The sequence below is a fragment of the Lissotriton helveticus genome, chromosome 1_1 (assembly GCF_964261635.1).
Source record: "Lissotriton helveticus chromosome 1_1, aLisHel1.1, whole genome shotgun sequence".
NCBI classification, from domain to species: domain Eukaryota; kingdom Metazoa; phylum Chordata; class Amphibia; order Caudata; family Salamandridae; genus Lissotriton; species Lissotriton helveticus.
Genome location: NC_136057.1, coordinates 731647102 through 731674203, shown reverse-complemented (window position 1 = coordinate 731674203; position 27102 = coordinate 731647102).

Genomic DNA, 27102 nt, shown 5'->3' with positions numbered 1-27102 from the left:
GCAAAACCACTTAATTTCCACATCTTGTAAATTGAGGTTAGGTAAATTCCTGTTTTCAGTGTACCTTTGAGCCCAGTGAATATAACTATGTCCAACAATCCAGACAGAAAACATGGTGAGAGAAGGTTCTCCTGCAGTCAGATGAAGTGTGGCAATGAAATGGCAGTTGAAAAAATGAGAGTTTAAAATGAAAAAAACTGTGGAGTTTCTGTGTTCATGAAGCAGTAACAGTGATTGGTGGATTTTGATTGCTGAAAACAAAAAGTTAGGGTGCACGGATGAGTTATTTGAAAGATGTATTTTGAATGGTCAATAAAAAATCATTAAATGAAAGAATGCACTGGATATGCAGGTGCACTGAGAGTTCAGAGTTCAATTGCAACATTGTTGTGTGAACTTGCAAACACCAGAAGTCTTCCAAGAGGTGGTTGCTATGCAGAAAAGGCATGAAATGGCAGAGGGGGGAAGGGTTTTCATTTGAAAAAAAGTGAGGGAAGAGTTTTGATTGGGTGACATGAGAGATATGTGTGAAGAATTACAGCATTTCTGTGCTTTTGATAGCTGCAGACTCTGGAGTGCATACCTTTTGCTCTGCTGAAGACAAATTGGTGTGTTTCTGAGACTGTTTTCAAACTCAAAGTATTTGCTAAGGTGAGAAAATATTTCTTTAATTTAGATAGAGAATAGTGTGCTTTAAGGAGAAAATTATGAATTATGTGGCGCAAATTGCTTGTAAACATGCTCCCACCTGTGCAAGGAAAATTTAGATTTTTAATGTTTGTGTTACATAGCCATGTTAAAAGTGATACAAACATGCTGCAAAGGCAATTAAAAAACGCTTTTATGTGTCTTAAGGACATTTTAAGTAATTTTCCCATGTGCAGTGTTTTGAAATTATGATTTGAAAATCGTTTTTGGGGAAAAGGAATTGTTTTTAAATTTATGACAAGGACATAATGGTGTATGCTTCTTTATAAGGCAATTGACTGTCCCTGATGTTATTTTTCCCATTTTAATGTAAGACCTTTCTCTGTGGCGCAAATTGCTTGTAAATATGCTCCCACCTGTGCATGGCAAATTTAGATTTTAAATGTTTGTGTTACATAGCCATGTTAAAAGTGACCCAACCATGCTGGAAAGGCAATAAAAAAACACTTTCATGTGTCTTAAGGACATTTTAAGTAATTTCCCTGTGGGCAGTGTTTTCAAATTATGAATTGAAAATCGTTTTTGAGGTAAAGGAATGTTGTTAAAATTTATGTGCGCCATATGCCCCCAAATTTCTTTTTCAGGGGTGCGGCAGGGTGTTATTGAGACACCCCTACACCTTTGGAAAAATTCCTAATTTGCGATGAGCTAATTGCTAATTGCAAATTGCACCTTCTTTCATATGGGCATCCTGGCGCATGGAAATGAATGGGTAATTTGCAATTAGCAATTTGCTCATCGCAAATTTGGAATGGTAAAGAATCGCTATTTATTCCTTAAAATTCGCTATTTTGGAAATGCAAAATAGTTATATGATACATATGGCGGTTGATGTCTAACAAGATAAGAAGCTTAGGGATAGATTTATGATGACTGGCGCAATGAAGTGGACATCACTTACTTCATTGGTAGAGCTTTGCATGTATTATGTCCTCTGTATTCTTCATCAAGCGTAACTTTAATCTGCAATCCTGAGTAGGCCTCACCTTAAACAAACCTCTGGATAGGCCACATCTTATCGTCATCCTGAATTAATCATTTAAAATGCTAGGGACATATTTATGATAGGTGTATGCCTCTTTTGCGCCACTTACAAAACACTGTCCATGGGGAAATGACTTAAAATGTCCTTAAGACACATGAATGTGTTTTTTTAAAGCGTTTGCAATTTTTTTGGGTCACTTTTAACATGGCTATGTGACTCAAACAGTCAAAATCTAAATTCACCATGCACAGGTGGGAGCATATTTACAAGGAATGTGCTCCATGGGGAAAGGTCTTATAATGTAATATGGGAAAAATGACATCAGAGACACTGAAATGCCTTATAGAGAAGCATACACCATTATGTCCTTGTCATAAATTTGCAAACCATTACTTTTCCCCAAAAACGATTTTCAAATCATAATTTGAAAACACTGCACATGTGGAAATGACTTAAAATGTCCTTAATTCAAAATTTGCTATTCCTTATTTTGCGATTGCACTGAAGGATTTGCAAATTTTGCGATTCCTTAAATGCAATGTATCAAACAAAAAATATGTAAAAAATGACATTAAGGATTTGGAAACTACCACCAACTTCTAGTTGGTGGTAATTTGCGAATTCTTTTCAAAAAGCATTTTTTTCCAAAAAACAAAAGGTGCCATATGACGCCCATACATGCCCTTAGGGCATGTATGTGCGCCATATGCCCCCAAATTTCTTTTTCAGGGGTGCAGCAGGGTGTTCTTGAGACACCCCTGCACCCTTGGAAAAATTCCTAATTTGCGATGAGCAAATTGCTAATCGCAAATTGCAGCTTCATTCCTATGGGCCTCCTGCTGCATGGAAATGAATGGGTAATTTGTAATTAGCAAATAGGTCATCGCAAACTAGGAATGGTAATGAATCGCTATTTATTCCTTAAAGTTCGCTATTTAGGAAATGGAAAAAACTTTGATGATACATATGGCGGTTCATCTCCAACAAGATAAGACGCTTAGGGATAGATTTATGATGACTGGTGCATCACCAGGGATGTGTCAGTCATCCTGCGCCGCTGTTCCGCCACCCATGGTGTGCTGCATTTACAATGCGGGGCATCATGGGGCAAAAATGGCACAGATGCGTGACGTATCTGTGCTGTAAAGGTAGTGATTGCTGGAGTTGTATCGCAAGTGCGATGCAGCTCAAGCAAGGCTCAGGGGTGCCCCATCTCCACAATGTTGCGTCAAGACCTATGCCTGCTTAAAGCAGGCGCAGGGTTTTGACGAAGCTTTCTCCTATCTAATTGTAAATACGGCACAACATGGGTGGCAGAGTAGTGGTGCACGTTAACTGGTGCATGCCTGGGGATGTGCCATTTAACATAAATCTGCCCCTTTACATTTAAGTATGTGCAGGACGCACAGAGTCGGTGAGGCTTATCCAAGGTTAAGAAGAGATGAGTCCTGTTCACTGAAAATTTAGACATAGTCTTCACCTGCTCAGCATTGCTGGACATGGCTAAATAATAGCTGCAAAATATTACTCTTGTTAAACAATTTTACTATTATAATCTCTGAGATTTGTCTCTTACTCTGCAACATCTCATTGTTGTTATCTTTCTTTAAAGATAAAGACAACATCAACATGAGCGACAATCTGCAATCAGTTGATTTTGACCTCATCATTGAACTTGTAATTGAAACATCAGTGGATGTTGATCCTTTGGATGATTTAAATCCTGAGGATGAAGAAGAGCGTGATGAGGATGCAGATTTGTCCGAATTATATGACATAGGGTGGGAAGCTGACCTGCTTGAGCCTATGGAAATATAAACATTTATTTTTAAAATTTATAATTAATAAAAAGTAAAAATGTAAACCGTTTAATTTAAAAATAAAGATACCTTCAAAAACAGGTTATGTGTAGTGTCTTCAATAAAATATTAAAATATGCTCATAAAATTAGATCAGATTCACATATAAAATAGCACAGGTAACATAAATATAAATGTCATTTCTTTTCTGCTATTTCTGTATTGTAAATTTGCCAACGACTAAAAAATCTTCTAATTAAAATGTCAAGTAGTGTGTTAAGTTTTTGATCACTGTTATTGATTTACTGTTTGGTAATAATGGTTAATAACATTTTTTATTATATTTTACCACAGATTCAACTGCAGATCATTTCAAGATTTCACCATGCCAACAATAGAAAGACAGAGAAAGGCTGCAAAACGTCAAAGACAGCAGGTGAAAGAAAATAAGCAGCAGTCCTCTAACAAAAAGATTTGTCAAGTCACGAAGAAAGCACCGGGTAAGAGCACAAAATATTTCATAAGAAATATGTGTAGTAAAAAAAATATTACTACAGAAAATGTTTCAGTCCATAAAACGAGAAGGAATTCAAATGGAAAGGAAAGGCCAATCAAAAATGTTACTGCTAGAGCAAGAGATAACTCTGTGCATGATAGTAGAAGGAAACAACTGTTTAGGGAGATTCGTAAACGAATGTTCCGCAACAGGATAATTGGCAATTTGTTAAAAAATATTAAGAAAGGTCAACAGAAACTGGTTTTTTATAAGAGAAAAAAAAAAGTTGAGAAAGTTATTGATCAGGCATTTGAAATTAAACGTAAGTTATTTATTTTGATAATCAATAGAATTAGGAAGCTAAACAAGGCAATTTATGATTTCAAAAGAAATAGTAGATGGAAGAGAATAGTTAATCGTAGTAATTTTTGTGAAGTTTTTTCTGGAGAATGGATGCATAGTTCAAGCTGTGAGGCATTTTTTAATGAGGAGAGTTATTTCCAGGATAATGATTTGGTGCATGCAGTTGACACCAGTGGTCGTGCTTATGAAGTGAAAGATGGTTGTCCAGTTGAAAAAGAAAAACTTGTGACAACAGAGACAGAAGAGGTGTTAGGTAATGAGGTTTTAGGAAGACGTGCTAAGGGTCCTGTCTACACCTGGAAGTGTAGTAGTATTTGTAGTGTGTGACAGGATTCCATCAATTTGCTTTGTGATTTTGTACGGTCATTTAATAAGAAAAGTTTGAAGCAGAAAATAAGGTTGTTGCAAGAATTAGATCCTTGCAGAGTGAGAGAAGTGACAGGTTTGCATGGTCATTCACTGGCTTGTCTTTCCAGGAGAGTATGCCAGAGTGTTTTTCATCATTTCAGGATGCTAGCAGTGCATCATAATAAAGTGAGGAAATTAGTTAGAATGTTGTATTATGCTAAGAGTCCAGCAATTATGCTTAAACAATTATGCGCTGCTCTTTTGCATGGTTCTGAAGTAGATGTGAAGAATATTTGTGAAGAAATTGAGTTTTGTTACTTTGGAAGTAGAGAGGAGAATGTTGAAATTGACCAAGAAGAAGAGGGTAATGTGGAAGATAGTGTACAGGTTTCCAGTACAGATAATTTCCAGAGGGAAATTGCCACGTTTGAGGTGAAATCAAGTGAGAGGCCAAATTTCACTTGTGTGTGTTGTCGACGCACTTATTATAAGAATCAGACTAAGTTAGTGGATTTATATGCAAAAAGTGAAAGGGAAAATAATAGTGAATGGAAGGATTTCGCAACATACTTGATGGTAGAAAATTGTTTTGATTTGGGATTGGATCAACGTGTGTGTACTTATTGTTGTTGCAAATTAAATCAAAACCAGATGCCTGCTAGAGCAGTTCATAATAATCTGGAATTGGTTGAGATTCCTTCTGAATTGAAGGATTTAAATACTTATGAATCTATTTTGATTCAAAGTATCCATCCCTTTCAGGCTATTGTAAGAATGGAGCCAAAGACAGGGAAATTGCCTCCATCAGATTTACAGAGAGGATTAAAGGGAAGAGTTGTTTATTTGCCTCTAGATTTGAAGAAAAACATTAACACAATTGGAGTAGAAAAAGTGGAAGAGGAACCTCTGGTTATCTTAGTTAATGGGGTTCCGACAAAGAATAAGAAAATATGGCAAGATTTAGTAGATGTTAGGAAAGTTAAAAAGGCAACATTGTATTTGAAAAAAAATAATAAATACTATAAGAATGTATATGTTGCAGAAGAGGAAGTAAGTGAGGAAGAGGATAGCGATTTGTGTGCTGGTCAAATTGAGAAAGTAGAACCCTCTACTAGTGAAGAAATATATGAACATTATAGTGTTCATCCTTTGCATTCCAAGGAAGTCATGGGGAATGCTATTGAGTTGTTTCAAATGAAACAAGCCAAAGGGAGTCCCATTAGTGTTTGGGAGGAAAGTTTGGAAGCTCGGTGTTTCCCACAGCTTTTTCCAACAGGTCAGGGAGGAAGATATGATGAGCGACCTCATTAAATTCCTGCTTCTGAATACCGGACTTTGCGATTGTATGCAGGAGATGCTAGGTTTCGACAATGCATTCCTTATTTGTTTCATCTCCTGTTTGAAAGCGATCTGTCTGGACTGTCATATGCAGTGAACCACATCTTGAAAAGTGGTATACACATGCAAAACATCTCGGCAAGTGACTTTATGGATAAAGTCAATGTCCAAGACAGTATTTTGGATTCTCACCTGATTAATCTCATGGCGTGTCAGCGTGGTACTAATGAGTACTGGTACCGTCGTCATGGTGATTTAAAATGTATGCTGAGGAACTTAGGTACTCCCACATGGTTCCTCACTCTGAGCTGTGCCGAGTATGGCTGGGAAGACTTACTTGAATTTCTACGAGAGGCAAATGCTAACGTAGATAACATCGAATTCAAGACACCCGGAGAACTGTGCTCTTTGGATCCAGTCAATGTATGTAGGTACTTCAATCATAGATTTGAAGCTATGATGTCTTTCATCATGAATAAGAAGAATCCACCTCTTGGAGAGGTGTTGGATTTCTTCTGGAGAAAGGAGTACCAAGCAAGAGGTGCTCCTCATATACATATGTTGCTGTGGATCAAGGATGCACCTAAATTTGGAACGGATCCAGAAGACTCAGTGATGAGTTTCATCCAACAGTATTCTACGTGTGCTGTTCCAAACGCAAAGGAGAAGAAAAGCCTAAGAGAAAAAGTTCTGCATTTCCAAAGCCATCGATGTGGAAAGTACTGCCGTCGTAAATTCCGAAACAAGGACAAGTTCTACACCAAATGTCATTTCGGCTTTCCACGACCGGTGATTTCTAAAGGAAGAGTAAACAGTTTGATGTCTTCGCTGCGACACAATGTCATGAAGAAATCACCTAAAAACACATACAATTTGAAGAGGAACGAAGAGTCCAAGTACATCAATGACTACAACCCGGTGATTTTGTCCATGTGGAATGCTAACATGGATATACAGTTTGTGGCTGATAATTGTATGGCTGTGGCTCGGTATGTGACGTCTTACATCACCAAAAAAGAGAAGACAGAATTGAAGGATATGTGGGAGGACATTTCCCATGAAAAGAGCCTCAGCAAGAAGTTGTACAGTTTCAGTCTGAAGATGTTGTCGCATCGAGAAATCGGAGCGTACGAATGTTCTGACCGGTTGTCTTCAGCAAGTCTCTATGCCAAGTCCAGGAGTATCGTTCGGGCGAGTCTTGGTCTTGCTGCAACGCGTAATCGAGTTCTCAAACCTGTCCGGGAAATTGAGTATTTGGCAGAAAAGGAGCCAAACAGTACCGACATTTTGAAGACCAACATGTTGGATACATATTATCCAAATCGAAGCATTCACCTTGAGAATGTTTGTCTGTATGAGGTTCTTCAAAATTACATATTCAAGAGGAACATCAAAGAAGATACTGAGAAAGGAGTGTATGCTGTAATAGGAAGTGAGGGATGTCTGGTCAAGCAAAGAAAATGCCACTTGGTAAACCATCGAAAATTGAGTGGCGAATCTCCTGAAAAAAAGGAGTTTTTCTATTTAGCACTTTTGCAACTTTTCAAGCCTTGGCGTGCAGAAGAGGAACTGCTTGGAGATTTTCTCTGTTACGATGACTCTTTCAATGCCGCCAAGGAGACCATAGAATGTCCTGCTTTTCCCAAATATGTAGAAATGTTGAATGCGGAAATTGAGCAGGAAGCAACGATTGCAGCCGAGATTGCCAGAGACAGTTCTCAGGACAGTCAGAGTTCTGCTTCATTGAGTCAGGATCCACTAGGAGGACCTGTTATCGAAAATGAAGCTGCCACTGCTATGAATGAAGTGGAAAGAGCCATGGCACATGCTCAGGAGGATGCGGTTAACTTAGAAGAGTTGGAAAGACAACTCAACGTTGAGCAGAGGAAAATATATGACGAAGTTACCATGCAAATTGATCATGGATTAAGTCATGATAAGAAAGAGTGCTCATGTACGTCGTTGAAGCCTGTCCGACAGTACGTGAGTGGAGAAGCGGGAACTGGAAAAAGTTTCCTCATTAAAACAATTTCATGCTATTTGCAGGAAAGGACAGAGTCATCGCTGTCTTGTGTTGTCACTGCTCCAACTGGACTGGCAGCACATAATATTAAAGGGATTACTTTACATCGTTTACTGATGCTGCCAGTGGAGCATGACAACAAATTACAATATCACAAGCTATCTGGAGATGCTTGTTTTGAAGTTTCAAGAATCTTGAGAAAAATGAAACTTCTTATCATTGACGAAGTAAGCATGGTTTCCAATGTCATGCTTGCCTTTGTGCATTTGAGAATGCAAGAAGTTCTCAAAACAGAGTATGATGTGTTATTTGGTGGCAAACACATCATTGTTTTTGGAGATCTTCTGCAGCTGACACCAGTGAAAGGGCAACCTGTGTTCAAAATGCTCACGCATGAAGATACCAGGAAGTGCCTAGGCAGCATTGGCAACGTCAATATATGGTTAAACTTCAATTATGCTGAACTGCATGAAAATATGCGTCAGGCGAAGGATGAAGTTTACAAGACTATTCTACAAGATGTTAGAATTGGAAAAGTGACCGAGCATGGGAAAGAAGCTTTACATGCACGATTACTGTCAAATTTATATCCAGAACAAGATGTTGTGCCTGAGAATATTTTTCAGAAAATTACTGAGAAGAAATCTGGAATATGTTTGATGCCAACTCTTGCAGAATGTGCCAAATTTAACAACAAAATGTTGCATTTAGAAAAGCAAGAGATTGTGAAACTGGAAGCTATTGACAGAGTAGAGCATATGGGATCAACAATTATTTTGTCTGAGAATCTGAAAACAAAATTGGATTCATTAGAGAAGAGTATATCTAAAACTGCAGGTTTTGAAAAGACTCTGAATGTCTGCTTGAACTGCCGTATAATTTTAAGAAGGAATTTACATGTTGAAAGAGGTCTGGTAAATGGATCAATGGGTAATGTTGTTGATTTTGTGAAATACAGAAATAGAGATGGAATTGAATTTTTAAAAATTAAATTTGATGGCATTGAGGAAGTACAGCTAATTGCTCGTTGTTCTGCTAGATTTTTGCTTGTAAAAGACTTATATGTTCGCCGTAAGCAGTTTCCTGTTTGCTTGGAATATGCGGTGACAATCCATAAATCGCAAGGTTTAAGTGTAGACAGTGCATTGGTGAATATTGGCAGTTCTGTGTTCAAGGAGGGTATGGCATATGTGGCATTGTCACGAGTTAGAACTTTATCGGGATTGTACTTGATTGAGTGTGATGTCACAAACATTTGTGCTGATCTAGATTGTGTTAAGGAATACAATAGGTTAAGAAGAGAGTATGTGCCACATTTGCCTCAGTATCCTTTGTTAGAGAAACGTGTGGTAGGCCGGAAACGAAGAAATGTGACCAATACTGGGGAGGTTGTAGCAAAAAGACGAAAAGTCGATGAACCTAAAATTACAAGCAGAAACAAAAAGGATTCTGTTGAAGATGTTGTTGGTTTTCAATTTGAAAACAGTTCTGGTGTCAACTGCTATGCTAATGTAGTGGTTAATGTTTTGTTTTCTCTAGAAAATGTAAAAGAAGAGATTGTGGTCAATTCTGATCAAAGATTTTGCAGTTTGTTAAATTCTGTGTTAGAGAAATGTAGCACTGATAGAAGAAACATAGAAAGTGTGTCTGAAATTCGAAATCTGTTAGACAGATTTTCAGGCCAAACACAATTCTCTCAAAATATTCAGCAAGATTGTCAGGAGTTTTTAATGTATATGCTTGATGTATTACATGCTGAAGGTGTAGATGTAGATCAGCTGTTTGGGCTTTCTTATCAATGGCAGCATGACTGCGAGAACTGTATGGTATCAAGTACTACTAGTGTAGACTCAGAAAGATTTATATATTTAACTTTGCCAGACAGTAAATCAGTCTCCTTTAATAAGCTAGTAAAAGCAGCTGATCACAACATGGAGTGTAGCCAATGTAAATCTGAAATGATGTCCACATTATTTATACGAACATATGGCCAGTATGTCATTTTAATGTTCCAACGATGTAGGCCTGATGGAACAAAATTGACAACTTTAATAAAAAATTTTGTAGCTTCGCAGTTGTCAATATCAGGAAGGACTTTTGTAACTGCAGCAATTATATATCATGACGGCCCTTCAATAACATCAGGACATTACACAGCGTATTTTTTTTTTTTTTTTAAGTGATAAATGTTTTATTGATTGATTATTTAAAATCTTTACCAAAAACGAATACACAATATAACATTTCAATTAGAATACAGTAAAAGGGCGGTAATTTTAAAAATAAGCAATCATTTCATAATGTTAAAATTTCAGAAATATAAACAGTATAATAGTTAATGTTTTAAAAATTCCAGTTTTCTCCATGCACTTGTTAAAAATTTTGAGAGGGCAGAGTTAATATATATATCTTCCAAGCAAAGACACTGGATTAGTGCTTGTCTACATGTCCTTATTGATCTTTTGTTAAAGTGCCTTTTTAAAAGTGTTAATCTTTCATTTTTTAGTTCTGGGCAGAGGCATAATAGATGTATGATATTTTCTTCCCCTGTATTACACAGCCGACATGATATGTTGTTTTCAAGCTTTTTCCATGGCAGTGCATGAGATTCTCCAGGCAGGATTCCGAACCGGGCTTTCATGAATATATTTTTATATTTCCAGGTCCAAGCTGTATTCAAATATTGTTGCGGACTCTTTTTTTTATAACTATTTATTATAGACCAAGCATGTTTCCTTTTGACCAGGGACTCTTTGTCACTTATTATAGATAGGATATCAATTGTCTTATTTACAATTTTTTTGAAAGATTCCTGAGGAATAGTGGTCATCCAAATCTTCTTCAGCCCAAATTCATCCAAAGCCTTCTCGAGATACTTCCAAACAGATAGTTTATTATTGCCCTCTACTTCTTTCCATAAAAGCTCCGAGATTAAATTGTCCTTGTCATTTTTTACCCTATACCATACTTTAATTGTGTTACCCATCCGAGCATGTAGTTGGTTATTCAAGCCAAATTCTAGTCTAATTTGGGATTGTGAGGCATTTTTTGGTAAACAGAAAAGAGATCGAAAAGTTTTCGAGATTTCTTTGTTTATTGTTATTGCGTCCTTTCCGTTCAATGCTTCGCTGCCGTAGGTTAGGGAGGGTAGCAATTTTGCAGATATGACCTTGAGTAGCGGCTGGTAGGTTAAGTTACTGGTGGATTTTTTTATCATACCAAATGCACCTGTTAGGGAGTTCGCCTTTCGGGTGATGTCCAATATCTGGGGTTTAAAGCTACCATTGTCATCAAAAACCAGTCCTAGGTATCTATAGGTTTTTGTTTGCTCCAATTTTTCCTTACCTAAGAACCATTTCATATTGTATTTCCTTCTTAGATTTTTTGAGACAACCATAACTTTAGATTTGGATTCATTTATTACCATTTTATTTTTTATTGCGTACTCCTGTATACTCCTGTATACTTGTAATTAACCTTTGCAAGCCTACCTTTGTTCTACTTAAAAGAATAACATCATCTGCATATAGCAAATTTGATATGTGCTTATCTGCAAGTTTCGGTGGATGGGCATTTATCTTATTCAGTGTTTCAGTTAGATCAGTTAAAAACAGATTAAATAATAAAGGTGCCAATACGCAGCCTTGCTTCACGCCGCCAAGAGTTGGTATTTCCTTAGTTAATGATCTGCCATTCCCAATACGAACTTTGGCCCAAGTTTTTGTATACAGGAGACTGATCAGGTATATTAAAGGCTGAGGAATCCCTTGTGCTTGCAACTTTTTCCATAAAAGATCTCGGTTGACACAGTCAAAAGCTGATTTAAAATCAACAAAACATAGAAACAGTGATTCGCCCTTTAAGATTGCCTTTTCCATTAAAATAGATAGTGCCAGGATATTAGAGGTAGTACCAAGTCCTTTAATGAAGCCGGTTTGGTTTGGCGGGAGGATGTTATACTTTTTCACCAAGTCAGATAAGATTGTTAGCAGATAGGCTGCAAAAAGTTTTGCATCAGTGTCCTGTAGCGTTATTAAACGGTAGTTTTCAGGAAGCGCCCAGTCTCCTTTTTTAAAAATTGGGGATATTAAGGAGCCTCACCAGCTTTCAGGTATCTCCCCTTTAGTAACTATTTCTTTAAAGACCTTTACAAGTACTTCGGCCCATATTTCCGGATCGTCTTTGTATATAGAAAAGGGTATCCCGTTCGGTCCTGGTGCTCCATTTTTCTGCTTCTTTATTAGTTTAACAATCTGCTCCTGTGTTATCTCCCTGACTGGTTCTTGATTTGTTATTGCAGTTTCATTCCATGGGCTATGGTCTTCAATTGCCTGTACTGCTGGATGGGGATTTAGATGATGGCTTAAAAAATGTACCCATTCTGTTTCAGTCAATACTGATGAGACTATTGTTTTATCTGGCCTATTTAGGGTATTAACCATCTTCCAGAACTCCCTCGAATTTCCTAGGTTACTAGCATAAAATATACGAGTCCAAAGAGCGTTATTGGCCTCAGTTTTTTCATTCCATATTATCTTCTTTAGATTTTTGTTACACAGCTTATTTAAAGTCTAGAAATGGCTGGTCATTCTGCAATGATTCTGTTTTAATTTTCAAAAAAAAATTGCCGTATGACCTTAAAAACTCTTACATGGTGTTTTTAAAACCAAAATTTTAGGGAAATAATCTCGGGATGTGCTCTGTGGAATTTCAAGAAGTTCTAATGGCTCCTACACAATTTGGCCTTGAGGATAAGTGTAGTTCAGAGACATAACTTCTAACCATAGGACTGGACGTCATGGAGAAATACGTGCACTTTGAATGAGTTCAGAAAAACTGTTTCTTTTTATAAGCTAATTGAAGCAGCCAATCAAAACATGGAGTAGAGGGAATGTAAGTCTGCAATGCTGTCTACTGTTTTACATTGCTTTGTGATTAAAAGTGATGTAGAGAATTAAATAATTGTAGTAGTCATAGAGGTAGTGTAAGTCTGCTTCATAGTAAGCAGTATCAGTGTCATAGGAAATGTAGAACATGACTGAGCAAGAAGGGGAAGATATTACTATTCCAGGATTGTGAAAATGATCTTCAACATTTTAATTCTGAAAGTTGCGGAAATGCCAAATGACAGGATTGGCTTACAAGAAATCCAAGAGTTATAAATGGCTCTGACCAGATTTGGCCTTGTGGAAACTTGTGGTAGAGAGCAAGAAGTCATTTATTGCATGTAACGTGTTTTTAAAAACGATGGAGATTTTCTTTCAGAAAGTGGCGGGCTGAAAGTAATAACAGCACAAAAGAGTGGAAGCTGTTCATAGGACATCCTTGGATGTCATGGAAAGTAAGTTAACTTTAAGGAGTTCTGAATTTTGATTTCTTATGTTGTATGGGTTTTTTAAACACAATCATTTTGATTGTGTTTTTTTTTCCCCGCTGTTATATGATGAATACCTTCAAGTCACTGTTTTTAGTGAATTTTGATACATTCTGAGAACAGCAAAAATAAACCATTTAACATGTATAATTAATTCTGTACTGTTTGCATTTATGATGTATATGTAGAACTGTGTAGGAGGCATGGAGAAGGTGAGGCTTCTGTAAGTGTCAAAGTTGTTGCATGCAGTGCTGCACTTCTGCGTATTCTTTCATATGCTAGACTACATCTGCACAATGAGATACCTAAGCAAAGGAAACACAAGTGATGTGATTGTGAAATGAGCAAAATAAATTGCACGTATTTCAATTACATCACCTGTGTTTCCTATCATTACGAATCACATTGTGCAGATCAAGTTTAGGTCTGTCCAGGGAAACATAGGAGGTTTGGACTTTGTTGAAGAGTGCAGTGGACATGACTCACTTCATTGGTAGACCTTCACATGTATTATCTCCTCTGTACTCTTCAACAAGTGTAAATCTCATCTGCAACCCTGAGTAGGCCTCACCTCAAACAAACCTCTGGATAGTAGACATCTTATTGGCATCCTGAAGCAATTATTTAAAATTTTAGTGTCTTGCGACACTTTTCTGAAACAACAGCAATGCAAAAGATGCACCATGTTTTAAGATAGGCCTCACTTAATCTGCATCAAGATACTGTTAGTTTAAAATGTATATCTTTAGGACTGTGTAGGGGGCCTGGAGAAGCAGAAGCTTCTGTAAGTGTCAAAGTTGTTGAAAAACTGTTTGTCCTTCAATCTTTTCCCTTGTCTTTTCTAATTTTTAAATACATGTTTTAATATTTTTCAAATGTTTGTTCTCTCTTTCACAGATTGAAAGTATAAAAACAAAAAGTGAGTAATTTAACGACAATTATAAGGTAAATATTTTGTACTCTTTTCGTTACATTTCTATCACATTTAACTACTATTAGTTCCACTGCTTCATTTCTTTAACCCTCAGTTTCCTGCCTTTGCTACTTCCCTCATTCCTTTCTCTATTACCTACTTACTCAACTCCTGCCACTCTTTTTCTCAGTCCCTCTCTTCTCATAGTTCCTCACTCTTGTTCACTCACTCCGTCTCTATTACTCTTAGTGTCTTTGACTGATCACTCTATCACTACTTGTTCATAATGCTTTCTCTGTGTAGTTGAAGCACACTAAGGGGAATATTATGAACACAGCCAATACAATTATTGCTCTTTTTATTGGCAGAAAACTGGTGCAAAAGTGGTTTTAGCGGCAGTTTTCTGCCACAAAAGCAGCTTTAGCGACACATTTCTGCCAATAAAAGCTGCAAAACTTTTATTGCCTATGTTGATGATATGGCTCTATGTTACTTACATTTCTTTGCTGTTTCAATTAATCTTTTTCTGTTATTTTTTGTTTTCTGTTTTCTATTTTTTCTCTCTGTTATTCCTCATGTTTTAATCTTATTTTGAACATTCACTCACATTCTCCAAGAAACTCTTCTTTGTTAATGTTATACTCTCTTTTTTTTTCTTTCACTTCGTTATCTATTTTGTTTTTCACAATTATACCCTCTTCTGTCTTTTCTTCGGTAAATAGATCTATTAATCAGTATCTCTTCTTTACTCCCTATAGCTGTCTTTCTTTTAACATCACTCTCTGTTTACTTTCCTTATACTTACACTTTTTTTTTTTTTTAATTTTTTTTGGTTAGCTCCCGGTCCGCGTACCGGGAAGCTAACCCGGGAGCGAACCAAAAGAAATAGAGCTTGCCAGAGTGCTAAACATTCTAGCAATTTTTTTTGAAAGGGAAGGTAGTTCTGAAAAGAACTTTTTTTTTATATTTTTGTTGTTTTATATTTGTTTTTTATTTTTTGAACATTTTTTGTTTTTTTTTGTATTTTTTGAACGATTTTATATTTTTTTTGTTTTTTTTTGGGGGGGGGAAACAACAAAAAACAGGCGTTGAAAAGGGCTCAACAGGAGCAAAAAAAAATTACTGGGGGCGGTTAGGGCAATCATGGTGTTCATACGCCAGGTTGAGTGCATTGATGCTCATGTTGCCACAAGCTAATAATGCACGACAGTGCATACATAAGTGAATCATGTGCCCAAAATTTTCTTGAATATTTGGCACAGTTTCCCGTGCCTCTTCTGGTGTTAGAGAAATCGGTATTGTTGGTCTGGCCACAGGAGTTGGTCTTGGATTGTCCTCCATATCCCTTATTTCCGCCCGGCTGTAATTTAGTGGATGCTTCCTTGTCATGTGCCTGTGCATTGTGTGATTTCCATAGCTATATTTTTTGTCCGTCCCTCTGGACAATTGTTCTTTGCATATGCGGCAGGTGACATACCTCGCATTGACTTTTTTTTGGCCAGGAGGGTTCGAATAAAACTGCCAGATGAAACTGGCTTTCTTTCTGGAAACCCGGGGCAACTCTTCTAAGAACTGTGGTTCTTCTCCCTCCTCATCCATTTCTTCATCTTCCTCCTCAGTGTTGGTAATGACCTGGGGAGGTGGTCCTCTCTTCCCATGAGGAGGTGGAGGTGGTGGTGGGGGTGCACCAGCTGAAGCAACCAATGAAGCCATTTTCCAACAAGCAAAATAGGTCTTCCTCTCACAATGCTGAAAGTCAGAGTGAGGAAAGAAGGAGGGGTTTTCATCATTTGGGAAAAACAATACTTCTCAACCAATGAAAAGTGTTATTTTTAGGTCACCTGACCTAGCCTTACATCATTATGAAACCAAAAGTGAAATTAACCAATGAAAAGTTTTATTAACAAGTCACATGACCTCTCACGCTCATGTTACGCGCTGCGGAACGCGCCCCGGTTAGCTTCCGGGTCGCTGAGCTTCGCGCCTCGGTCCGCGCCCCGGGACACTTCCGGGTGCGCTAACGCGGTACGTCACAAGACGCATTACGCGGCAACGCGATACGTCGCGCTTTCGCGACGCGCCCCGGTTAGCTTCCGGGTCGCTGAGCTTCGCGCCTCGGTCCGCGCCCCGGGGCACTTCCGGGTGCGCTAACGCAGTACGTCATAAGACGCATTACGCGGCAACGCGATACCGTCACTAAGTTGATTTTTTACCGGTTCGCGGACCGGGTCGCGGCATCAAATTGAGCTAACGGGAAGCTTCCCGGTTCGGGGACTGGGAGCGAAACAAAAAAAATATTTAAAAAAAATTATTAATAAACATATAAAATATATTTTGGGATTTAAATAAGAATACATTTTACAGCTATAGATATTTGCTATTAAAAAACCATTGAAATTCACTGAAAAAACCATAGGTTATAAACCATATATAGTTAGGAATTAGCATTTACAAAACCTTGAAAATTCACTGAAAAAACCATAGGTTATAGACCATATATAGTTAGGAATTAGCATTTAAAAAACCTTATTTTACTCACACAAAACCAATGAAATTCCATATATAGTTAGTTGTACTAACTATATATCACGCACCCGCAATCCACTGCTGATGATGTCACATATTACATCATTCATGACATGGTCAGTGACATCACTGATGACATCACTGATGACATCTCAAATGACATCACTGATGACATCACTGATGACATCTCAAATGACATCACTGATGACATCACTGATGACATCTCAAATGACATCACTGATGACATCACTGATGACATCTCAAATGACATCACTGATGACATCTCATTTGACATTACTGATCACATCACTGATGACATCATTCATGTGATAATACGATGAACCTCTTCAGACTCTAATATAACCTTAGATGCACTCAGTGTAAACAGACACTCACAGACTGTCACTCATCCATGGAGTTACTTACACACCTAGTCAGTCATGCAAAGAATCAATCACACCTCCATTTTCACAACTATACAGTTATACACATCTTACTTATTCAAACATATACTAAAACATATTTACTCACTTATACAATCCTGGATACAAGAGCACAATGATCCATACAGCCACTCACACATTCACTGGCTCTTATGCACAGTTATTTATATATGTCAACTCTCACATGTACTGTATTTTACATATGTACTTACTTTGACATGTAGCACTGAGATATCCATTCACTCACCAATACAGTCATGCACACAGTCAACCGCCCATACAGCTGTTTCCACATGCACTTTTGAACCCATACATCTATGCACAGAGTCATACACCTCCCAGCCACCCACACACACACTCAGTCTCCCATACAAATGCTTGGGCAACCAATCAATAACCCATATAGTTACTCATATAGCTACTGATCAACACATGCAGCTGTTTACAGAACAACAGACATAATGATGCACAAATTAAGACAGTTTAGTCACTAACCCATGCACTCAGTGAGACACATTTAACCACTCACTCATACAGTCAGTCATGCACCTACTAAATCCTTCATCCAGACACTTATACATCCACTCATTCTTAAATATGTAAGACATATTTTAACTTTACAGAAAAATACAGTCACTGTATGATGTCATCAATGATGTCATCAGTGATGTCATTTGAGATGTCATCAGTGATGTCATCAGTGATGTCATTTGAGATGTCATCAGTGATGTCATCAGTGATGTCACTGACCATGTCATGAATGATGTAATATGTGACATCATCAGCAGTGGATTGCGGGTGCGTGATATATAGTTAGTACAACTAACTATATATGGAATTTCATTGGTTTTGTGTGAGTAAAATAAGGTTTTTTAAATGCTAATTCCTAACTATATATGGTCTATAACCTATGGTTTTTTCAGTGAATATATATATATATATATATATTACCTACTGGCGGTCGCCAGTAGGTATATATAGTTAGGATTTTTTCTCTATGGGTTTTTTGAAAATTCTATGTCTAATAACTTTGGCGTTTGTGGACGGAATTGGCTGAAATTTTCAGGAAAATGGCACATTTTGTTTCTGAGCAGCCCCTGAAAATTGGGGGGGGGGTTCGTCCAGGGGGGGTCGAGAAAAAAGGGGGGTCCCAAAACGTGTTTTTAACATTGAGTTTTCCATAGGGCGGTTGGCCTCACTTTTAGCCCGAACGGCTGAATGGATTTGCACGAAACTTGGCAAAATTGTAGGGACTGGTAGCCCGATGTGCCTTTTGTAGGTCTCAATATATGTGCTACAGTGGATTTTGAGAAATTAACGTTTAAAAAAAGATATATATCTGTAACAGCGGACCGGGCAGCGCTCCAGGACGCGTACTTTTCGCGCAACGGAGCTTTGTGAAGCGAAGCTGATTGGTTCTCCGGCGTCTGTCAACATTCCAAACAGTCCGTAGCGGCCGCCATCTTGTCTCTCGGTAGGATCGAGAGACAAGAGGAGGCCAAAGCGAAGGGGCAAATGACCATAAGGGGGAATAGTAGATCCTCGCTGACCCCCTAGGTTTGATGTGGAGGTTTTAAAAGGGCCCCGCGGGGCAAAAAAAAAAAATAATAATAATAATCGAACGGCTGAATGGATTTGCACGAAACTTGGCAAAATTGTAGGGACTGGTAGCCCGATGTGCCTTTGCTAGGTCTCAATATATGTGCTTCAGTGGATTTTGAGAAATTAACGTTCAAAAAAAGATATATATCTGTAACAGCGCACCGCTTCGCGTACTTTTCGCGTTACGGAGCTTTGCGAAGCGAAGCTGATTGGCTCTCCGGTGTCTGTAAACATTCCAAACAGTACGTAGCGGCCGCCATCTTGTCTCTCGGTAGGATCGAGAGACAAGAGGAGGCCAAAGCGAAGGGGCAAATGACCATAAGGGGGCATAGTAGATCCTCGCTGACCCCCTAGGTTTGATGTGGAGGTTTTAAAAGGGCCCCGCGGGGCAAAAAAAAAAATAATAATAATAATCGAACGGCTGAATGGATTTGCACGAAACTTGGTAAAATATTAGGGACTGGTAGCCCGATGTGCCTTTGCTAGGTCTCAATATATGTGCTTCAGTGCATTTTGAGAAATTAACGTTCAAAAACAAGATATATATCTGTAACAGCGCTCCGCTTCGTGGAGATAAAATTATATCTGTATTACCTAGCTGTTGCTAACACCAGTTAGCGACGGCTAGTAGGAGATAGCGACCATCTTGGGCCCCACTTTGCATGTGAGTGATATTTATCACTAATGACATGCAAAGTGGGCATGCCAAGATGTTAGCGACTGGAAACAGTCGCTAACATCGCTATCTCCTATTATCAACTTTTGGAAATATTCGAGATAAGCGCGAATATCTCCAAAAAGTAACAGCTGCCCTGGGCAGTTCTTAGCCATGTTATCCAATGGGAGGTGGATAACATGGCTAAGAGCATTAGCTCGGTAATGCATGAATATCGCTGAGTTTTCAGCGATATTAATGCATTGCGGTCGTTTTTTATCGTATTTGCGATAAACCTTGATAATAGCAAGGTTTATCTGCGATAATTTCTGACGGTAAAAAAATCTTTGCAATGCATCGTTAGGGATAAATATCGCTTAACTTTGGTAATATGCCCCAACGTCTGTTAACGTTCGATTCGAAGGAAATCAGGAAGTGTTGAAAAACATTGTCTGCGCCATCTTGTCTTTTTTCAAATGCCACACTTTTGTCGTGCACGGCAGCCATTTTACATGCCTTGACCAGACCCACTCTGTGCACGCTGTCGATCCTTAGCATGGCTCCCCACCCTCGCAAGCATCTCACCCAGGCAGTGGTCACCCCCGCTCTCTGTCTTATGCATGGGTAATAAACCTCCCCCCATCTGCGCTGCTCTTCCCTGAGAATCACACCCTGTGCCCGCCCGACACCTCCCTTTCGCCCTATTCACTACCGCACCCTCTGACACTCCTTTTCCTCTGTGTCCGATTCTCCAGGCCGGTCCTAGGCTATCAGCTAGCCCTGCAGATGTAGTTTATGGCCACAGCTTTAAAGAATCACCCCTCTTCAAAGGAGTTATAGTAGATCAAGGCCCACACTCGATGAGATCCGTCACAGCAGAAGCGTTGCTATTATCTGAAAACCATCCTGTATTGTGATTGGGGAGGGGACCGAGCGTGAAGCGGAAGATTCCAGGGATGACTCTTTGTACATCAAAGTTTTTACAATTATGTGTCACATTAAAAATATATAGCACTCCGACAAAGTAGTAAGATTATAAAACTTTAATAATTTATAAATATATACAAGAAAACAAAAATAGTAATAACATATAAAGATTTTTAGGGAAAAACAACGAAGTAGCGGTCGGCTGTGCGAATAGTCCCAACGCAGCACAACGTCCAGATTTCCGGCGTGGGGCGTCGCGGGGGGTAGGTCATCAGTAGCAAACTGTTGTGCGAATAGTTCCAAGGCAGCAGAACGCGCCGAAATCTAGATGACACGAAAGTGATGTCTAGTAAGTTGCCACCCAGCAAATAACGGCGTGGGGCGTCGCGGGGGGTGGGTCATCAGTAGCAAACTGTTGTGCGAATAGTTCCAAGGCAGCAGAACGATGGCACCAAGGTGATGTCCAGTAAGTTGCCGCACTGGTTTTGGTATCCTACAATGCTGCTCCGAATAACGGCATGGGGCGCCCCGGGGGAGGCGGCGTGAACGGGCCTCTCCAGGTGGAGTGTCATCTGTTGTAGTGGGGCGCCCCTTTACCGTTTCAGTTGCCATTCCGTCCGTTTTTGGTCCACTGTGTCAAAAGCCGCAATTCAGCTGAGTTGCGCCCACTCTTGCGGTGCAGCGATAGGCGGCTGTCACAGGACTCTCAAAATGGCGGCAGGCTCTTTCCTTTTTGGGCCTGGTCCACTGAAATGGCCCTGGGACACCTTGGAAATCGGACGCTTGTCTGCTAGGTCTTGGACCCCATTCTCGAAAGCGTCCCCTCCGCCTTGAGAATTCATCAAAAGTTTTGGGGGCCCCGACTCCTGCAGGCTTCTGGTGGGGAGCGGCTGCCATGATTGCTCGCGGAATGACCACGACGGAGCTACGAGATGGTGGTGCTCTCATGCTGACGCCAGTTTAGTCTGAAACATCTAGAAACAAGGTGGGGCTTTCATCGTTTGGGAAAAAAAAAAGTTTTCATCCAATGAAAAGTGTTGTTTTTAGGTCATATGATCAAGCCTTCCATCATTAGGAAACCAAAAGTAAAATGAACCAATAAAAAGTTTTATAAACAAGTCACATGACCTGTTATGCGGCATAGGGTATAAAATGCGGAGAAAATACGTTGGCACGTGAGGAGGCGTCAGTAGCGGACCGATGTGCGAATAGGCCGAAGGCAATACAACGCGCCAAGATCCGGATGGCACCGAGGTGGTGTCCAGCAAGTTGCAGCACTGGTGTGGCCATCCTACAATGCTGAAAGTCGGCGTGGGGCGCCCCGTTGGCCTGTGAGTTTGCGTCAGTAGCGGACCGATGTGCGAATAGGCCAAAGGCAGCACAACGCGCCAAGATCCGGATGGCACCGAGGTGGTGTCTAGTAAGTTGCCGCACTGGTGTGGCCATCCAACAATGCTGAAAGTCGGCGTGGGGCGCCCCGTTGGCCTGTGAGATGGCGTCAGTAGCGGACCGATGTGCGAATAGGCCGAAGGCAGCACAACGCGCCAAGATCCGGATGGCACCGAGGTGGTGTCTAGTAAGTTGTCGCACTTCTGTGGCCATCCTACAATGTTGAAAGTCGGCGTGGGGCGCCCCGTTGGCCTGTGAGATGGCGTCAGTAGCGGACCGATGTGCGAATGGGGCCAAAGGCAGCGCAACAATATTTTCTGACTGACACCACAAGGCGCTGAGATGCCAAGATCCGGATGGCACCGAGGTGATGTCTAAGTTGCGGACTGATGTGCGAATGGGGCCAAAGGCAGCGTAACAATATTTTTTGTATGGAAGATACCACTAGGCGTTGAGATGCCAAGATTCGGATGGCACCGAGGTGATGTCTAGCAAGTTGCTGTACTGGTGTGGTCATCCTACAATGCTGAAACTCGGCGTGGGTCGCCCCATTAGCCTGTGAGATGGCGTCAGTAGCGGACCGATGTGCGAATAGGCCGAAGGCAGCACAACGCGCCAAGATCCGGATGTCACCGTGGTGGTTTCATAGTTGAGAGGCACTTCATCTGCAGTGGGGCGCCGAGATCCGGATGGCACCGAGGTGATGTCTAGCAAGTTGCTGTACTGGTGTGGTCATTCTACAATGCTGAAAGTCGGCGTGGGGCGCCCCATTAGCCTGTGAGAAGGCGTCAGTAGCGGACTGATGTGCGAATGGGGCCAAAGGCAGCGCAACAATATTTTCTGAAGAGAAGACACCAAAAGGTGCTGACATTCCAAGATCCGGATGGCACCGAGGTGGTGTCTAGCAAGCTATGCAGTTGAGTTGTGTGCGCACTTGCGGCGAATAGGTCGAAGGCAGCATAACAATGTTTTTTGAATAGAAGACACCACAAGGCGTTGAGATTCGGTTACCACCGAGGTGATGTCTAGCAAGTTGCCGCACTGGTGTGGCCATCCTACAATACTGCTCCGAATAACGGCGTGGGGTGCCCGAAGGGGGGGGGGAGCCGGCGTGAATGGGCCTTCCTAGGTGGAGGCTCGTCTGCTGTAGTGGGGCGCCCCTTTACCGTTTCAGTTGCCATTCAGCTGAGTTTCGGCTGCTCTTGATGCTACAGCGACAGGCGGCTGCAAGAGGACTCTCAAAATGGCGGCCTGTTCTTTGGATTTGGGCCTGGTCCACTAAAATGGCCCTGGGACACCTTAGAACTTGGACGCTCGATTTTTTTTTCCTTTCCTGTACATGCAAAAAAAGGTAAATGCCCGGTACGTTACACGCTTCATCTGCCACGATGAACTCTCCAGAGGAACCGAAAAAAAATATAGTTGTGGTAACTATACCATGCATCGTCATATGGAGAGGTGGCACCAATTAATTATAGTGCTGCATAAAAGAGAGATTTGGAGGAGAACCCCTGACCTGCTAGTACATTCATCAAAGAAGTGGCACTGAGAGCTTCAGAGGCAAGGGAAACGGTCCCAAATATTTAGAAGAACTTTGGAAAGATTAAAATGACATGTTTAGATTGTGGCAAATTAATTTCATGTGGACAGATGAGTAATAATCTAATAAATACAGCATATGAACATCATCATAGTCGATGGTTGGTAGAGACATTTTGACTATATCCTGGACCTGCCCGTCCTCGCCCAAAATGGCGCCGGAATAAATGGGACTCGTAACTCCTTGTTGTGTACTGGTTGCAGAACCTTGAAATCACGAGATACGTATGCAGTTTTGAAGCACATGGCGGGCGGGGACGAGAATTGATTGACTATTTCGACATCCCTATTGATATTAAGTTCTGATGTGTTATTGATTACTGTACTGTTGAAAGTTCGAATTAACGTCACCCATGGTACTTGCCCGCAAATGTATATCTAGATAATTTTATTGTAACTGGCCCTGTCGTATTTTAATTATAAAATGTACGTCCACCGATTCCGTAACTGTTAGACACCTTAGTTCTTGCAACCTAATGGCCCGCCCGTTACGTTCCTCTACAGTGTAAATGTCTATTCATCATATACGATTACAGTTTGCTCTGTGGCAGGCCCACGTGGTTATAGGCTCGTATTTGTATAATGAAATTTTCACAATAAAGGTTTTTAAAAGAAAACATGGTAGTAGTATATACATTGGTAAAGTTTTTAATAATAGTGACTGTTTTAGAATCATTAAAAGGCAAGTGAAATAAAGCAGACCAATTACATGAAGGGTAAAAGGTATAATACGAAGGAACGCAGTAAAGATAAATGGTCAAGGGCTGCTGTGTTTTCTATTCCTGCAACATAAAGTGATCGATAAGAATCTCATATTCAGGCGTATCGGCGACTAAGACAGCAGGTCGACCCTCTTTTGCTCAACGGCTCCGTCATGGGACGAAGAAACGCTCTTTTTCTCGAAAAAAGAATATATTTTACTTGCAGGACAGTTGTAAAATTTCCGGGAAAGTACATTAGTCTGGAACATTATAACATATATTTAAGAAAAAATAATGTTCGGAAGTAATGAAAAGCGTAATTTTTAGGTCATATGACCAAGCCTTCCATCATTACAATAAGAAAAGTAAAATGAACCAATGAAAAGTTTTATTAACAAGTCACATGACTTGTTATGCTTACGTTACGCGCTGCGCGCCCCGGATGACTTCCGGATGCGCTAACGCGGCGCGTCATATGATGCATTACGCGACAACGCAGGTACAGAATATAGTCAAAATGTCTCCACCAACCAGCGGTCGGAACACAACCCCTTTCAGCAGGCTAAATAGTTCTGTTAAATGACAACAGAAGGGACAGGCAACAAGAACCATCAGTCAAAGAGGGGAGGGCTAGTTCTTCTCTACCGGGTTACATTGGGGCGCTACCGGAACTGATCGAATTGGTAGTCTACAGTGTTTCTGGATGTTTCAGACTGAAGCTGGGGTTAGCATGAGAGCAGCACCATTTCGTAGCTCCGTCGTGGTCATTCCGCAACCAATCATGGCAGCCGTTCTTTATCGTTATTTTGGGCGGGGTGGGTGGCGGAGCCGAGCTGTTTTGCAGCCATCATTGTGTGGAGTTCAGTTCATCTCACTAGTTTTGTATTTGTCATGAGGGGTTGTTCCTAATGTTTCTATTTTAGCGAGGTCAAAAAGAGATCCCATTAGTGGCCTACTGATTTTGCTCGATTCCTTTTCTTTTTTTTTACACGATTTTTCGTTATCTGCAAAGACTAAAAAGAGTATTGCGACTCTGTGTTTGTTTGTAAATAGAGAATGAACCAAAGAGAACTAATTCTAAAACAGTAAATACTTGGATAACAATCAATCAAATGGAGAGAGAAGCAGGCACGACGGATTACAACGGGGGCAAAGGCCTGCGTTAACTACCTTTCACTATCTGCAAAGAGAGAGTACTCCTAATAGAAATGAGGGGGGGGCACCATTCAAAGCAGATCAGTGTGCATAAACACGAAAATGTTTTCACTTACCACGTACTTGACATTCGACAGCTTATGATATTTGCTATTAAAAAACCATTGAAATTCACTGAAAAAACCATAGGTTATAGACCATATATAGTTAGGAATTAGCATTTACAAAACCTTGAAAATTCACTGAAAAAACCATAGGTTATAGACCATATATAGTTAGGAATTAGCATTTAAAAAACCTTATTTTACTCACACAAAACCATTGAAATTCCATATATAGTTAGTTGCACTAACTATATATCGCGCACCCGCAATCCACTGCTGATCATGTCACATATTACATCATTCATGACATGGTCAGTGACATCACTGATGACATCACTGATGACATCTCAAATGACATCACTGATGACATCACTGATGACATCTCATTTGACATCATTCTTGTGCTAATACGATAAACCTCTTCAGACTCTAATATAACCTTAGATACACTCAGTGTATACAGACACTCACACACTGCCACTCATCCATGGAGTTACTCACACACCCAGTCAGCCATGCAAAGAAACAATCTCACCTCCATTTCTTCAACTATACAGTTAAACACACCTTACTTATTGAAACATATACTAACACATATTTACTCTCTTATACAATCCCTGATACAAGTTCACAATGATCGATACAACCACTCACTCATTCAGTGGCTCTCATGCACAGTTATTTATATATGCCAACTCTCACATGTACTGTGTTTTACATATGTACTTACTATGACATGTAGCATTGAGATATCCATTCACTCATCAATACACTCATGCACACAATCAACTGCCCATGTAGCTGTTTCCACATGCACTCTTGAACTCATACACCTAGTGAATAAACTGCTCACACATCTATGCATAGAGTCACACACCTTCCAGCCACCCCCACACAAACTCAATCTCCCATAGAAATACTTGGGCAACCAATTAATAACACATATAGCCTCTCGTATAGCTAATGATCAACACATGCAGCAGTTTACAGAACAACAGACATAATGATGCACAAATTAAGACAGTTTAGTCACTAACCCATGCATTCAGTGAGACACATTTAATCACTCACTCATACAGTCAGTTACGCACCTACTAAATCCTTCATCCAGACACTTATACATCCACTCACTCTTCAATATGTAAGACATATTTTAACTTTACAGAAACATACAGTCACTGGATGTTGTCATCAGTGATGTCATCAGTGATGTCATTTGAGATGTCATCAGTGATGTCATCAGTGATGTCACTGACCATGTCATGAATGATGTAATATGTGACATGATCAGCAGTGGAAATAAAACTTTCTGTTCGCCTTCCATTTTGCCTGAAGTTTGGATAAAAAAAAATATATTAGTACAGATAGGGCACTGTTGGGATTAATTTTAGATAGGCAGTTTTTATCAGTGAATTTATCTTTGGGCAGTGTATAGTATCAGAGTGGAAGTAGGAATATAAAAAAGTGTATGTGATTTAACGTAAGTAAATTCATAATTATACAAGAGAAACCTAACTCCATCCATAACTATAACAGAGAAGTCTATCTAAATCTATAACTACTACAGAGGGATAGTATATAACTATCAGAAAAAGTTTACCATATTAACTTATAGTGCACAATATACTTCAGTTTTTAAAATAACAACTTACCT